We start from the raw sequence: 13,134 nt of genomic DNA on the forward strand, positions 1-13,134 counted from the left end.
ACAGGTCAAAATGGCATTTTAAACATTCAGAAGAATTCTTATTGATAATCTGTTTTTTCAAGCCTACTTTGGGATTATTTGGAGTTGACTCATCCTTTTTGAACTCCATGTTAACAAAATACAAATAGGGAGGATGGAAAATATGTGGTGCCTAGGAACTAGGAACAGTTAATAGGGTTTGAAATGGGCAGTCTTAAGGAAATAGAATAACTACAAAGTAGTAGATGAAAAAGTAATGAATTCTAGATGAATTTTTAATGCCGGAGACTGTACAAGGTTGGAATTAGCTAATTTAAGAAGGTGTTTTCTACTTTAAAAGCAGAATGCTCATTAAAGACGTTTTTTAATAGTTGTTGGTTTTGATGTTGCAACAGCTACCTCTGCTGGCCCAGTTTCTTATATACATTTAATATTTGGAGATTTTTTTTCTTTTAACACAACATGTACACAAAATCTTAACCACTCCTTCAAAATTACATCAAATATGACATCACAGTTCAACACTCAGTTGGATCCCAGAAGCCCCTTAAATTAAACAGCTTTAATAACTGAAAGTTTGTTTATTCTTGGCTTGAGAAAAAAATCAGCAACAAAATCCCCTACAGTCTTTTTTCGCTAATCAACTTCCCCTTGTTTCTTCACAACATTGTATTCTTTTTTTCAGTACAAAAAGAAGGTTAAGAAAAAACATTTTAAAAAGGAAAATGCTGTGAAATCAATCGAATATATGTAATAGAAGGAGGTGTTTCTTACTCGTCCTTTTAAAAACACCAATTATGTTTTCTGTCTGCACTGTCTTTTTAAGTTCTTTAGAAAGATGGTCTGTCTCAGGGTGTTTTCTGTTTACTTCCTGTTCTGCGTTTTGTTTCACTGTGTGGGCTATGCATTCCCACTGCTGTCAAACTGCCTGCAATTCGTGCCATTTGCAAATATTCATACAGAGAGCAGAATGCCAAGGGTTCCCTGCCATTTTCTGAAGTGTTTCCTGTGATACATTTTGGTAGAAATAAAAAAATGAACAAATTTCTTTTTATCTCTGAGCCACTAGATGGCATGACTTCCCCAGCCTAAATTAAGGCCAGTAGTAAATCTGAAGGTTTTTTTATTTTGCAGTAAAAAATTTGCCTAATAAAAATGCTAGCAGTTGAACACTGTAGATTAACATTATGCTAGAGGAAAGCTTTTGGAAAAGGCATCTCATCCAGCAAACTTTTTACTTGTGTGGACATTCACCATCTTAAAAAAGAAAAGAATACACTGTGTTGAATGGTAGAGTCTGCGTTATATAAATGCTTTTGGAGGGAATAACTTATTACCGGACTCGCTGTAATCCTCACTGATATTTTAGTAATATTCCTTTTGGACACGGCTAGTGCCTCAGTGGTTTCCTCTATCCAAAAGCACTTCTGTCAGAAGCTTCTTTAATGGAGCTGGAGTAGAGAAGTGCAATGGCCACTTGTAACAGTAGAGGGAGGTGGGAAGATGGAGAAAATAATGTGCAAAAGGGATGAATAAAGTTAAACCACTGTTTCTAACTTAACTAGAGAGGTCTAGTCCATTTTTACTGGATAATTGAATAATTCCATCCAAATGTATTCTTTTTTCTAGTTGTTCTTAGAATTTTTATATGATTTTCCCCAAAATACTTCATCTTTCAATTTACTGTTTTAGGTCTAGCTACTGATTTCATAGTATCTGAGACCATCTGAAGTTCCTCAGTAGCTTCTCTGGGCTTCCCCCCCCCCACACTCCTGTATCTCTCTTTACTCCATAATTATTAAGACCATGTGATAATTCCACATATACCTGCTGTTTTCCAGAAACCTTCCTGTACAAATAGGAATTTCTTCTACTGCAAGACTGTGTTTGCTGCTGCTGATAATGCTGTCAAATATACAGTGGAATTGGTGAATAGCTCTGGTCTTGGCACTTTTCACCAGCTACTCCTCATTAATTTCAGGAAATGTTTTGTAATGGCCAGAGGAAACAGCAATGACAAATTATGCATGAACTTAGGCCTGCACAAGTTCAGTCAAAAATCAGATTTTCCATTTTTGCTTTTGCAGTACTGTTACACTCTTCAACTGCTGAAGTGACTGGCTTTAAGTTTTCCAGTTTGCCCTCACACTTATAATGTGTCTCTGATGGATGAGATTTTTACCCTAATTTCCTTAGCATCAAAGTGAAGCATACAGAACAGAGATAATGCCAATGGCACAGGCGAATAACTTGCAAATGGAAAGGTTGTTCCAGCTATCTCCAGGTTAACACTGAATACAATCAATTCAACTACCCTGTGAACTACTAACACTGACCATTTTGCAAGACTATTTTATATTGCAAGAGATCTCTATTCTACTGACTAGGTTATACCAAACAAATACTTAGAATGATGGCTATCTTCATGATTCAAAGCCAGATCAAATTAATAAAGACGACGATAGTGGAGGCTTGCAGACTTACTTTTCCTGAGTGGGAGCCACTTCTTATACCTGCAGTCCCTAAATCCTGAGGCTCTTTCCCCTGCCGAATCTTAGCAGTTACTATTATATCCTCTGTCTTCTCATCTCCAACAGAAAGAGCATACTAGAGCATTCTGCCTTGGGGGATGCGACTCAATGCTCTGCAAGATGACTGTTTTGCTTTATCTTTGAAGAAGAGAAAGAAGATGACACAAGCCTTTCCTTGAGTCAAGAGATCATAAGACATGCAAAAGAAGCAAATGGGAAAATCAACAGAAGCAGCAAGTTACTGACTATGCTAGAAACCAACTGGGATACAAAGCATTACCTCTGAGAAAAACTTTGGTTTCCTGTCCATGTCCTTGACTTTATAGCTAGTTATTCAGTGTACATCCTCATTCAAATCCAGCCTGCTTCCTGAAATCCCTTTTCAAAGTAAGCCTTACTGCTTTTGATCTGCATGCATGAGTCTTATACAGGACAGCAGTGCCTTTCTTCCATAATTTGAGAAGACAGAGGTTCAAGATGGAAAATGCAGATGGAGATAGAGAAGCTGAGGTAACCAGCAGGTAGCAGTGACATCAGGAGACTAGAAGCCATTCCCTTGGTACCTCAACATAAGGATGCCTGCTGGGCAGGTCTCCCACAGGTAGGCAGAAGGTTGATGAGAAGGAGAGCCTCTCCCCAGCTGCCAGGCAGCAGGATTACCTCAAGTGTGAGCTCACCTCAGGTGTAAGCTCTCCCTTGCTCACCACATGGCTTCAAAAGACATGACTCAGCCCCTCTTTCCTTTTCCTGCCTGCCTTCCCAGCACTTTAAAAGGGAGATTTAAAAATCCTGGGATATTTACTGACTCAAGATACTCTTTGTTTTGGGGATTTTTTCTTCTCCTCCCTTCTGGTTTTTCCCACCTTTCAGGTAAACTCAGATTGTGCTCCAAGGCTGCTCTGAAATTGCTGTTCCTGATGGCCTTGTTCTTATTCTGAAATTCCCTCAGGAATGAGCACTGTTTAACTGTCAGACCCTCCCCATGGGGACAGAGCATGTGCCTGGCCAGGGAGAGGGACTCCCACAGGGACTGCACGGTGCCAGGAGCCTTCTAAGCGTTTTCCACAGCGCGACCGACGCTGCTATGTTGACTGGAAAAGTAACCTAGAACCAAAGCTTGGGGGGGGGGGGGGGGCTGAGAGACTTAATGAGCCGTCACGGGTTTCCTTCAATTGAACTTGCCGACTTGGGGCTGGGGAGGCGGCGGTTGGGGCTGGGGAGGCGGCGGTTGGGGCGCGAGCGGCGGCGGTTGGGGCGCGAGCGGCGGCCGTTCCCCCCGCCCGGGGGGAGGGGGAGGGGCGGAGGCCGCCGGCGCTCGCAGCCGGCGCTCGCAGCCGCCGCCCGGCCTCGCTGAGGGGTGGGCGCGGGGCGGGCGAGCCGGGGCGCCCCACCGCCGGACGCCTCGGGTCAGCCCAGCCGAAGCCGCCCGGAGGTGCGAGGGGCAAATAGCTGGCTGGAGGGGAATCGCGGCGGCCGAGCAGAGCTTCCTGCGAGCAGCCGCCTTTGTGTGGAGCGAGGCTGCGTGTGCGCCGCGCCGCGGCAGGCGTGGCCTGAGGGGCGCGAGTGCGTTTCCTCGCTCTCGGGGCGCCCGGAAGCCGCGGGGCAGCACCCGCCGCCGTGGTGGAGAGCTGCGCTGCGCTGCGCCGCTCTGCTCTGCGCGCCCGGGGCCGCCTTCGCCTCTGCCGCGTGTCCATGGACTAACCCGGACAGCGGAGGGACGCCCGAGTGCGCCGCCGCCTCGCCCTCCGCCCGACCGGGCGAAACTTAGCGAGCGGGCTGCTGCCCCGGGTGAGTGTGTGCCGTGCGCGCCGGGCTGCCCCGCCGGCGCGGTCACCCCGCGGCCCCTGCGCCGCCTCCGCGCCGAGCGCTGGGCCCTCTCCTCTCCCCGCTCTGCAACGCCCGCGTTTCGGGCACCCCTGTCACCGCTGCGAACGGGAGCGGGGCTCCTTGCTGCAACATGCTCCGGGAGCCGGCAGCCATTTAAGCGGGTGCACGCAAGGCGCCGGCTCTGGGTGTGTGCCTTTTGCCCGGGACGTCGGTAAAGCTTAGTTTCACTTGGCGGGCGGAGAGCAAGTGCTTCTTAGCTGTTCTCCCCGAGTGCGAAAGGAAGAGAGCAGCCCCCTGACTTCAGGAGTTTAGGAAAACGCGGACTACAGCGCTTCTCTGGGAGACTCTGCCATTGTCCGCTTCCATGAAAGGAAGCCGGAGGAGCTGGGAGAGGCTTCCTCCGGGAGTTGTCCCGGGGTTGTTGGGTGAGGTGCTGTGAGTGCCACATGGAGGAAGAGGCCTTCCCGGGTAGGGCTGCTGCAGGGCCGCCTTTACCTGCTGCTTCCTCTGCCGTTGCACCCGGTGCTTCCAGCTGCGCACGAATTCCCACACTGGCCCGCCCTGCCCTGCCCTGCCGGGGCTGAGTCCAAACTTGTTAACAGAAACTACGTTTGAGTAAGCGTGTGTCTGTGTGAGCATCGAGGCATGAGGCCGCATTTAAAGGAGAAAGTCTTTAGATGTTTGTAAGGTGTTAGTACGGTCTCTCTGAAATACTTTAAGCTTTCTGCTCACGATGCTGCTTGCTGCTCTGTGTGAGTGAACCCTCGATCTCCTCTCAGCAGTGGGCCTGTTTTTGCTCTTGCTGTATCTAAAATGGGGTGGGACTGGACTTCCTGAAGCTGCAACACTGGTTGTAATTCTGTTAGCTCAGGCTGCCTAGGTCACAGCGGACCAGTACTCCACTAGGAGACAGAAAAGCAGCGAGATTTGCTCTTCTCTGTCATTCTATACTAGAATATTGTAAGCTATGGATTAGGGTCATTAGAAGTGGCATCACATTTTTCTTTTTTTGCTCCCAAAGTAGGTTAACTGAGTATTAACCACTGGTTCCAGTTTAGTCATTTATGTTCTGCCTAATTAAGTTGTCTTTGTAGTTTCAGCTGCTGGCTTGTTCAGAGCACTGCCGAGAAGCTACTACACTGTGTCTAAGAAAAAAGTTAAAATAAAATGCTTTTTGCATTGTTTATGTGGGGAAAGGATTTTTTTTCTTGACTAAAAACACAGTTTTTAGGGAAGAAAGGCTATTGAGCATTTTGCTTGCCTTTGAGAGAAGGTTTAAGCTAAATTGAAAAAAAGATGTGCTATTTTGCAGGGAAAGAGCAAGTTCCTTGGTGTTATGCCTATTACGTGTCCATACTGGAGTTGTTTTGTGTGTAGAACAGAACAGACTAGAATTTTGTGTTTCCAGAGCAGCTGCCTAAGGTTGTTGAGCACGTGTCTAACAAAGTCTCAGTTGAGTCTGTGAGAAGGAAAGGTTTCACTTGGAGTCCTTTTAAATGAAGAACACTGCAAAAATAAATTACTTCTGGTGTTTTTTACCTTCCTTAATAGGTCTCAGAGCAGGGGTGGGAGGGATATTTTAAGATGTCTGGCAGGGTAAGATTTTTGCAGTACCATGCTCTTTTGTGGGGGAGGGAGGGCATACAGCTTGTGACCTAGAGCTCTGGTTAAAATTGAAGGAAACCAGCTCTTTAAGGATAGAAGTGCAGAGTTGCTTTTAATTGCTCAGAGGGATGATGAGCTTTCCACGAATCTCCATCAGTCAGGCATCAGTACTTGCATGTGCTAGTTACTCCTTGGGCTAGTTTATGCTGACAATAAATGTAAGAAACTTTAAGTATTTGGGTGTGGATGGATATTTACGAGATACTGCTACAGCTATCTGTTTGGCAGATAGCTTGTGTGGGGAATGAAGCGAAAGTTTAGAATTTAACTGTCTGTTCGCTAGTATGAAATCTGGCTGTGCTGTGAGGCAGCTTTTTTTGTTAAGCAAACCCAGGTCATCTCTGTTTTTGGAATGATGTTTTTTTGCTGTGTGGCTAAGATATGGGAACAAGGTGCTTTTAGGGCTTACTATATATTCTTTTAGGTGAGAGTGGGAGGGATGTATTGCCTTTTATTAAGAGATTTTAATGTTCAAGCTTAGTGTCAATAAACCAGCAACTTTTAGAAGTAGCTTCCTGAAAGTATGGAAATGCTTTATAATGGCGTTGAAAAACAATGTGCAGATGAGTTTCCTGTTTTGCTTTTTGCTGTATTTTTGTTGGTCTCACTCATAGGTGGGCAACTGCTAGAGCTAAGGTGTGTAAGTCAAAAAAGCATTGAATGCTGCTGTTTGTCTGATCTAGGCTTTGTAAGTATGATTTTTATTCAGCGTAAGTTGATTGTTAGCTTTTTTTGTGTCAAAAAAGTATTGTCTCTGTTCCCCTGGTAAGAAGTGCAAATCAGAAGCCTGCCTTGGATATTGAATGTGTCTTATTCTCACCTCTGGGTAGTAGCGCAGGTTTTGCCTGACATTTTGTGCAGTGTAGAGTAATTGAACTTATACTGTTTTTCTAGTTTCTAACCACCTTCCTCCTCTCCTTGCTGTGTTGGGGTGGAGGGAGGGGAAAAAAAATCTTATGTTGTGTAAGCTGTGTGGGAGCAATGTCTGTGCAAGAGCCTTTACATAGCCTCCCTGACAGGACTGAAACTGGATATGTTCTGGGCTACTTCTTACCAGATTTAAGCCTTGTAATACCTGATGAAAAGATCATAAAAGTCCTTTACTCTGAGCCCTGAAATGCTATGTAATTGAGGCCCTTTCTCTGGGTTTTAAGGGGTAGCTCTTTCATCCTAGATGCAGCAGAAAAACTATTGATAGGGAACATTATGAATTTACTCATGCCCAAATTAAATGTGTAGATAACTTGTGTGAAAAAGCTAAATAGGCTAAGCTTTAGTGCATAACTGAGGGATATTGGGATATTCCATTTCCCTTACAGTTGGATATGCCACTAATGCCCTTACAGCTTGTTCTGTCCTGAAGCTGATGTTTGCTATTTTTTGAGGGTAGCTGTTCGTAGTTTATGAAGCCATGTGCCAGTGGTAATTAGCTCTTACCTGAAAATGTGTGGTTTGGGAAGAGAGAAACTTCAGTCAAACTCTTGCTACCATAAATCCTCTTATTCTTCTATCAATTTCTCCATAGCAAAGTTTGAGCATTGTTGAGCATGAGTAAGTTCTTGTTCTCATCTCATGGTGTTTAGATCACACAAATCTCATTGGCAGGGTGGGGAGAGCAGAGTTCACAGAGCTATTGTCAAAATCGCTTTTACAGATTCTTTCTTTGCGTACATTTTTTTTTCTCTTTTGCCAAAAATATTCCACTTGCATGGTAAATGGTAAAATATGTGGGTTCCAGGTGCAAAACAATTTGAGACACTTATGCCTTTGAGACAGTTCATGTATGAAACAAGAATGTTTTTACTCATGGGGTTTTTGTGCCATGCTGCTTTGCACTGTGGCTTCTTCGGTCAAAACTTCCTCTTTCTGGTAGAAGGGGCCTCTATACTTTCTCACTTTGACATCCATGGCATATTTTCAAGGCTACTAACAAGCTACAACTGTCAAAATTCATGAACACCATAGTTCTCATGTCCCTTTGTTAAGCTCTTCCACAGAAGTACCTAAAATCAACCCTCAAACCAGAATTTTCCTTTTAGTTTGGAGGGAATGTTGCAATCTGCTAAGGGGGGATTGAAAAAGTGTTTTTCCAGGTGGCTTCTGATTGTACCTGCCAAATAATAGTCATGTGTATTGCCCACTGGTGTTGCACAGTCTTTAAATCCACAGCTCTTAGAACTGTGATGATAGTAGCTCATGTAAGGATGGTTAACAACCTTCCACTCCGTAGTGCTGCTTGGGCAGGAACGAGATGCTTCTCCTTGACCCTTTGGATCATGCCAGAAGCACCTGATCAAACAAAGGTTAAGATCAATGTCAGATCTTCAGAGTGAAGCTGAACAAGGTTGGGTTTATGTAGGCTTTTAAGTTTAATAGTTTGAGTTCCTCCAAAAAGATTGAAATAAGACTTTAATCTAGCAAATCTTATTTTTTTAAAAAAAAAGGAAATTCTTTTTTGGGGAGGGGGAAATGTATGAGTTCAAATCACTTCATTTTGAAAACAACAACTATTTAATTAGATAAAAATAATTGAAGATCTTGTATTTGAATGTTTTTTACATTGTAAAATAGTTTCCCTTTATTTAGGGTGACTAGAACCTGTCTTCAGTACGGTCAGTCAGCTGAAAAATCATTGTTGGGTTGATTCTTCCATTTTGGGCGTATTACAGGTGAGGATTGCAGCAAAGGATTTAACTTGTAGAAAACAGTGATTCTCAGATATTGATGGGATAAGAGATCTGGTGTTTGCAATCAAAACTGACTTGAATGGCCAGACTTTTGCTTGCTTTATTATCAGTCTGACAAAAATCTGAGAACTATAGCCCTGTGAGAGAGAAGTCATTCATAGCTGAATTCCAGTGTCTACTTCTGCAGAAAATTTATAGAAAATGAGATTAAAATATGTTGAACTGTATCCAAAAACAGAGTTCTTAGCAGGATGTAAAAGTGAGGCAGTTAACTTTCCTATGTGGTTCAAAGTGTGTTTCAGCCTCCATTTTGGATGACGGAGATCCAGTGCTTGTTTTTCTTCAGAGTTTCCTGTTTCTCTTGCTTTTTGGGAGCAAAGCAGCTGTGTTCCCCCCCCCCCCCCAGTAGTAAAGCTCAAATGTGGTAAGTAAATAGATTTCTGTTTTTATCCAGAGTGCATACTTACAATGAAAACTGTTTCTACGTCTTGACTGAAATCTGTGCAGCTAAGTCTTAGTGCTATCTTCATCCTTAAACTGAACCTGAATGTCTCAGGCAAGTTTGTAAGAAACAGGGCTTTGCTACCTCTTGCTCTTTCTGATAGGCATTGTTGAACATTGTCCTGATATTACAAAGGAACTTCTCTGTAGTACTGATATGCGCTCAGTCTTGAGGCCATGCATTTCTAACAAATAACGATAGCTCTTTCTTGTGAGGACCTCTGAGGCCACCGAGGTAGCTAGCTGTCCCTTTGGCCCTGACAGGCTGAGGCACTTGGTGAGAGGCTGTTTGTATATGAGCAGTTGATTGTGTTGTGTAGTTGTCTCCTCTTTGGTTTTTCATTCTGTTTCAGGAAGCTTGGTAGTGGTACCAATTTAGACTTGTTCCTGTGGTCCAATAGCCTTTTTCAGCAAGTTGCTTTTTTCTTGTTTTAAATGCTTTTGTTTTCTGCTTGAAGACTAAATATTTGGTCTTTGTTTCTCTCTGGAAGGATGTTTTTCTCTAAATAATGAGTGGACTTGGAGGTAACAAGGCAGCTTCCTCTTGCTGCAGTTGCAGCTATAGGAAACAGAATGAAGCACTTGTTGCGGCAGCTGAATACTGTGAATTTTAACATGTAATTTGTTCCAAGTCTGTTTAGCAAGAGCTGTCTGCTCTTGCTTTTGGGCATAAAATCAGTGAAACATCTAGTCTGACATCTAGAGGCTCCTAGAATAGAAAACAGGAAATAGCATTAAATAACCTATATCTGAAGACAGACAGTTGCTGTTGGACTTTAGTCTTTTAAGCAACAGCAGAGTGCTGATTGCCAGGATATACGAGTTGATTCTTCTGATGTTTATTTCCTTCCCCTCAACAACTTTCTATTAAATGGTACTCAAGGAAACACTTAATGTTCACGTGGGATATGAATACAAAGTGGAACAGCATATAATAAGAGAGTACTAAATATAATAAATACAACCTACTACCCTTCCTGAGGATTAAGTTGCTTCAGTTTGTCAATGTTGCAAGCCTGTGGAGGAAGAAGTTGCACCTGAAAAAGCTGGTCACTTTAAAACTATTGGATAGGGAATTAATGTGAGAGGATTCCTGGAAGGCAGTGAGTGATCTTTTTTTCTAAAGTGTACAGCCCACTTAGATTGAAGAGAGTATTTTGACAGTGGTCAGAGCAGCAGCTGGTTACTTTACAGTGGAAAAGAGTTAAACTATAAAACCTTGCCTAACTGGGACAAATAAGAGAAAGATGTCTTCCTGCTCTGTTTTTCTTTCTGGGCTGTGCTGCTTGTGTAACTAGCAAAGCTATTGGTCTGTTATGATAGTAGTTTCCTGTGTTCCCACATTTTTTTTTTCTTTAGAGGTAGATTTTCTCCTTTTACTAGATGCATATTTTCTGATCTGTGCTTCTAACCTCTGTACTTTCTCATTTTGCAAGTGCATTTGCTATTAGTTATTGCAGTGACCAAAGTCTGCATTTTAAGGAACTCTATTATTTTATAGCCTTTGCCTTGATGTTGTAGTTGCATCATGTTGTTCCTGGCGTCCTCCTCACGACACGAGGTGGGAGCTTGTTTTTGCTGGGTCCCTGGGGAGGGTGCGAGTCGCCAGCGAAACAATGGCCGGGTTCTCATGACCCACTGCCTGCTGGGGGTGGGGAACCCGAGCCTGAGAGTCACTTAGCAGCCGTGAGTAACTCCAGTCTGTGGTTTCTCTCCTTCCTTGTGTTGCCATAATATGTGCAGGGTGCTCAGTAAACCTGTTTGCTGCATCCCATGAAGCATTAGCTTATTTCTGCATCCTCAGTTTGAGAAGTGTAGCCTCCTGAAGAGCTGATACTGATTGGCTTGTAAGATGCTTGGTGAATGCCATTTGATTGTGTTCTTTAGTAATGTTTTCCAGTGTTTTGTGTTAGAGGTCTACATGTTAGTCCTCTTGAAAGTCACTTGAGTCCATTTCTTTACCAAAAAGTCACTTGGTAGGGTGAATAATTATCATACGGTTATTTTGTGAGGCCATAGAGCACAGCTCCTGTTGTGGCCCATATGGTTGTGATTCTCTCAAACAGCAGGTAAAATAGGGTTCTCCCTATTTTGAATGCAACTCACATTATGCAGAGTGGGTAGAGAGAGAATACAAGCTTGAGTGAATGGTCTCTAAACCTAATGGAGTTTTTGCCCTAAAGAAGCTGTATCCTGTGGTGCTGGGAAGGTGTGTATTTGGAATAAGTGTATTTCTGTATTTGAATGCATATGTCATGTGAACAAAAACACAACATTTTAGACTGAACTCCATGCTCAGAGCTGTTTCTAAGCATACTCAGAAACAGCTGACAATACTGGAATTTTCCTTTTACTTCATTTTGGTCTGGTTTGAATTGTGAAAATGGTGTATGAGAACATTTGGTGTAAAAATTAACAAATGTGCTGCAGATGTGGATGGACTGCATGTTATACCCGAAGCAGGGGGCATCTCTAACAAAAAGAACAGATGGCATACTAGTCATTTCTTAGTGTGTGTAACTATGATCGTAGCCTTGTTCTTCTTTCTGTTCTAAGAAGAAAATGATAGGATATCCTTTTTGGCTGAAATGTAACATGAGACTAGAACAAGTGGCATTTCTGAAAATGAAGGAAAGCCACAGTATGCCTAAAAGGGTTTAAGCTGATGGTCTCTGAAGAAAGAGTAGATGTGTCAGCAAAGAAATTTGATGGCTTCCTGTCTTCTTAGATAAGTTCTTACTTATACAACAAAAAATAGTAAGTGTAGGACCCATTTTGTTCTTGAAACATTTCAGTCTGGAGGGAAGGAGGTGAGTGGGCAATGTATACAGAATATGTACTACCACTGTGGGGTCACTAAATACTAATAAAATTATTCCTTAAGCTGGAAGTTCTGGGATCTCAAAATGTATGTGTTTTAAGAGTTCTAAGATCTTCTGTTGCAAATGACAGGGGTGGGAGGGAGAACCCAAATTACATGCTTGCTTTAATTTGAGACCTTGGGTTTGGGCTGCTGGTGCTGACATTACAGGGAATGGAAATGTATTTACTTTTATGAGAGATAGTAGAAGGTAGCTGAAGAGCTTTGATCAGCTAAGATTATTCTGGCTACTTGTTCCAAGAGGCTTGGCGCTGTGGTGTGAGTGAATGGGTCAGAGTGGCTTTCACATGAAATGCTTCCATATGTTCCACAATATCTGAACTTTCTGCAAAGTAAAGAGCACACCTTATGGTTTGTTAGTGTACTAAATAATTTACAATGTATAGGTGAGTTCCTATTCAGGTGAATCTGTTGATGCTTTAATAAAAAAATTTAATATTTCTTAAATAAATTTTTTAATAAAAAAATTTTTTAGATAGGAAAGATTTTTTTCTTTCTAACCTTTCCCAAAGATGCTAATGAACATTCACTGAACTCTAGTAACAGTGTCTATAGTGTCTATTTCAGTTATCCTGGTGTAAACCAGCAGAATTTTATTTTGCTGGTAGCATGGGTAATCGCATAGTGTTTTTTGAGGATAAAGTGTGCAAAGTTCCTATTTCTTGTATTTTTGCTGCTGTCTGCAATTCTCAAATTACTCTTAAGGAGTCTGAAAGCTGGAGCTGGAGTAAAATGCTCTAAGTAAGCGTTCACTTACTACTTTAGAGAATCTGAAGACAGTGAGGTGGAAGTAGAATAAGCCTAGTAAAATTCCATGGATAGCTGAGTTTACTCGTACCTTTCCCAGTCAGTGTCAGTGACTAATATTTGCAAGTTGGATTTACAGGGTCAATACTTGCATACTACAGATCTTAATTCTAACCAGGGTTAGTTTGGATAAATTAAAATATGGAATTTTTGAAACTACTTTTTAAAAGCTAGTAGCTCTTAAAGCTAAGTAGGAATAAAGATTACTTACTAATGTGTGAAACTGAGGCTGGCCATCTATATCGCTTGTGAACTT

General features: G+C 42.5%; 1 protein-coding gene across 1 annotated transcript in view; it reads left to right on the forward strand.

The window, feature by feature from the left end:
- The first annotated feature begins 3,876 nt into the window (after positions 1-3,876).
- The window catches only part of TSPAN14 (tetraspanin 14), a 44,396-nt gene continuing 35,138 nt past the window's right edge, over positions 3,877-13,134 (forward strand). Inside the window, exon 1 of the mRNA XM_062579785.1 lies at positions 3,877-4,298. The gene's annotated coding sequence lies outside the window, so the exon portion shown is untranslated. The remainder of the gene's footprint in view (positions 4,299-13,134) is intronic.

This window comes from Rhea pennata, chromosome 7 (assembly GCF_028389875.1).
Source record: "Rhea pennata isolate bPtePen1 chromosome 7, bPtePen1.pri, whole genome shotgun sequence".
NCBI lineage: Eukaryota > Metazoa > Chordata > Aves > Rheiformes > Rheidae > Rhea > Rhea pennata.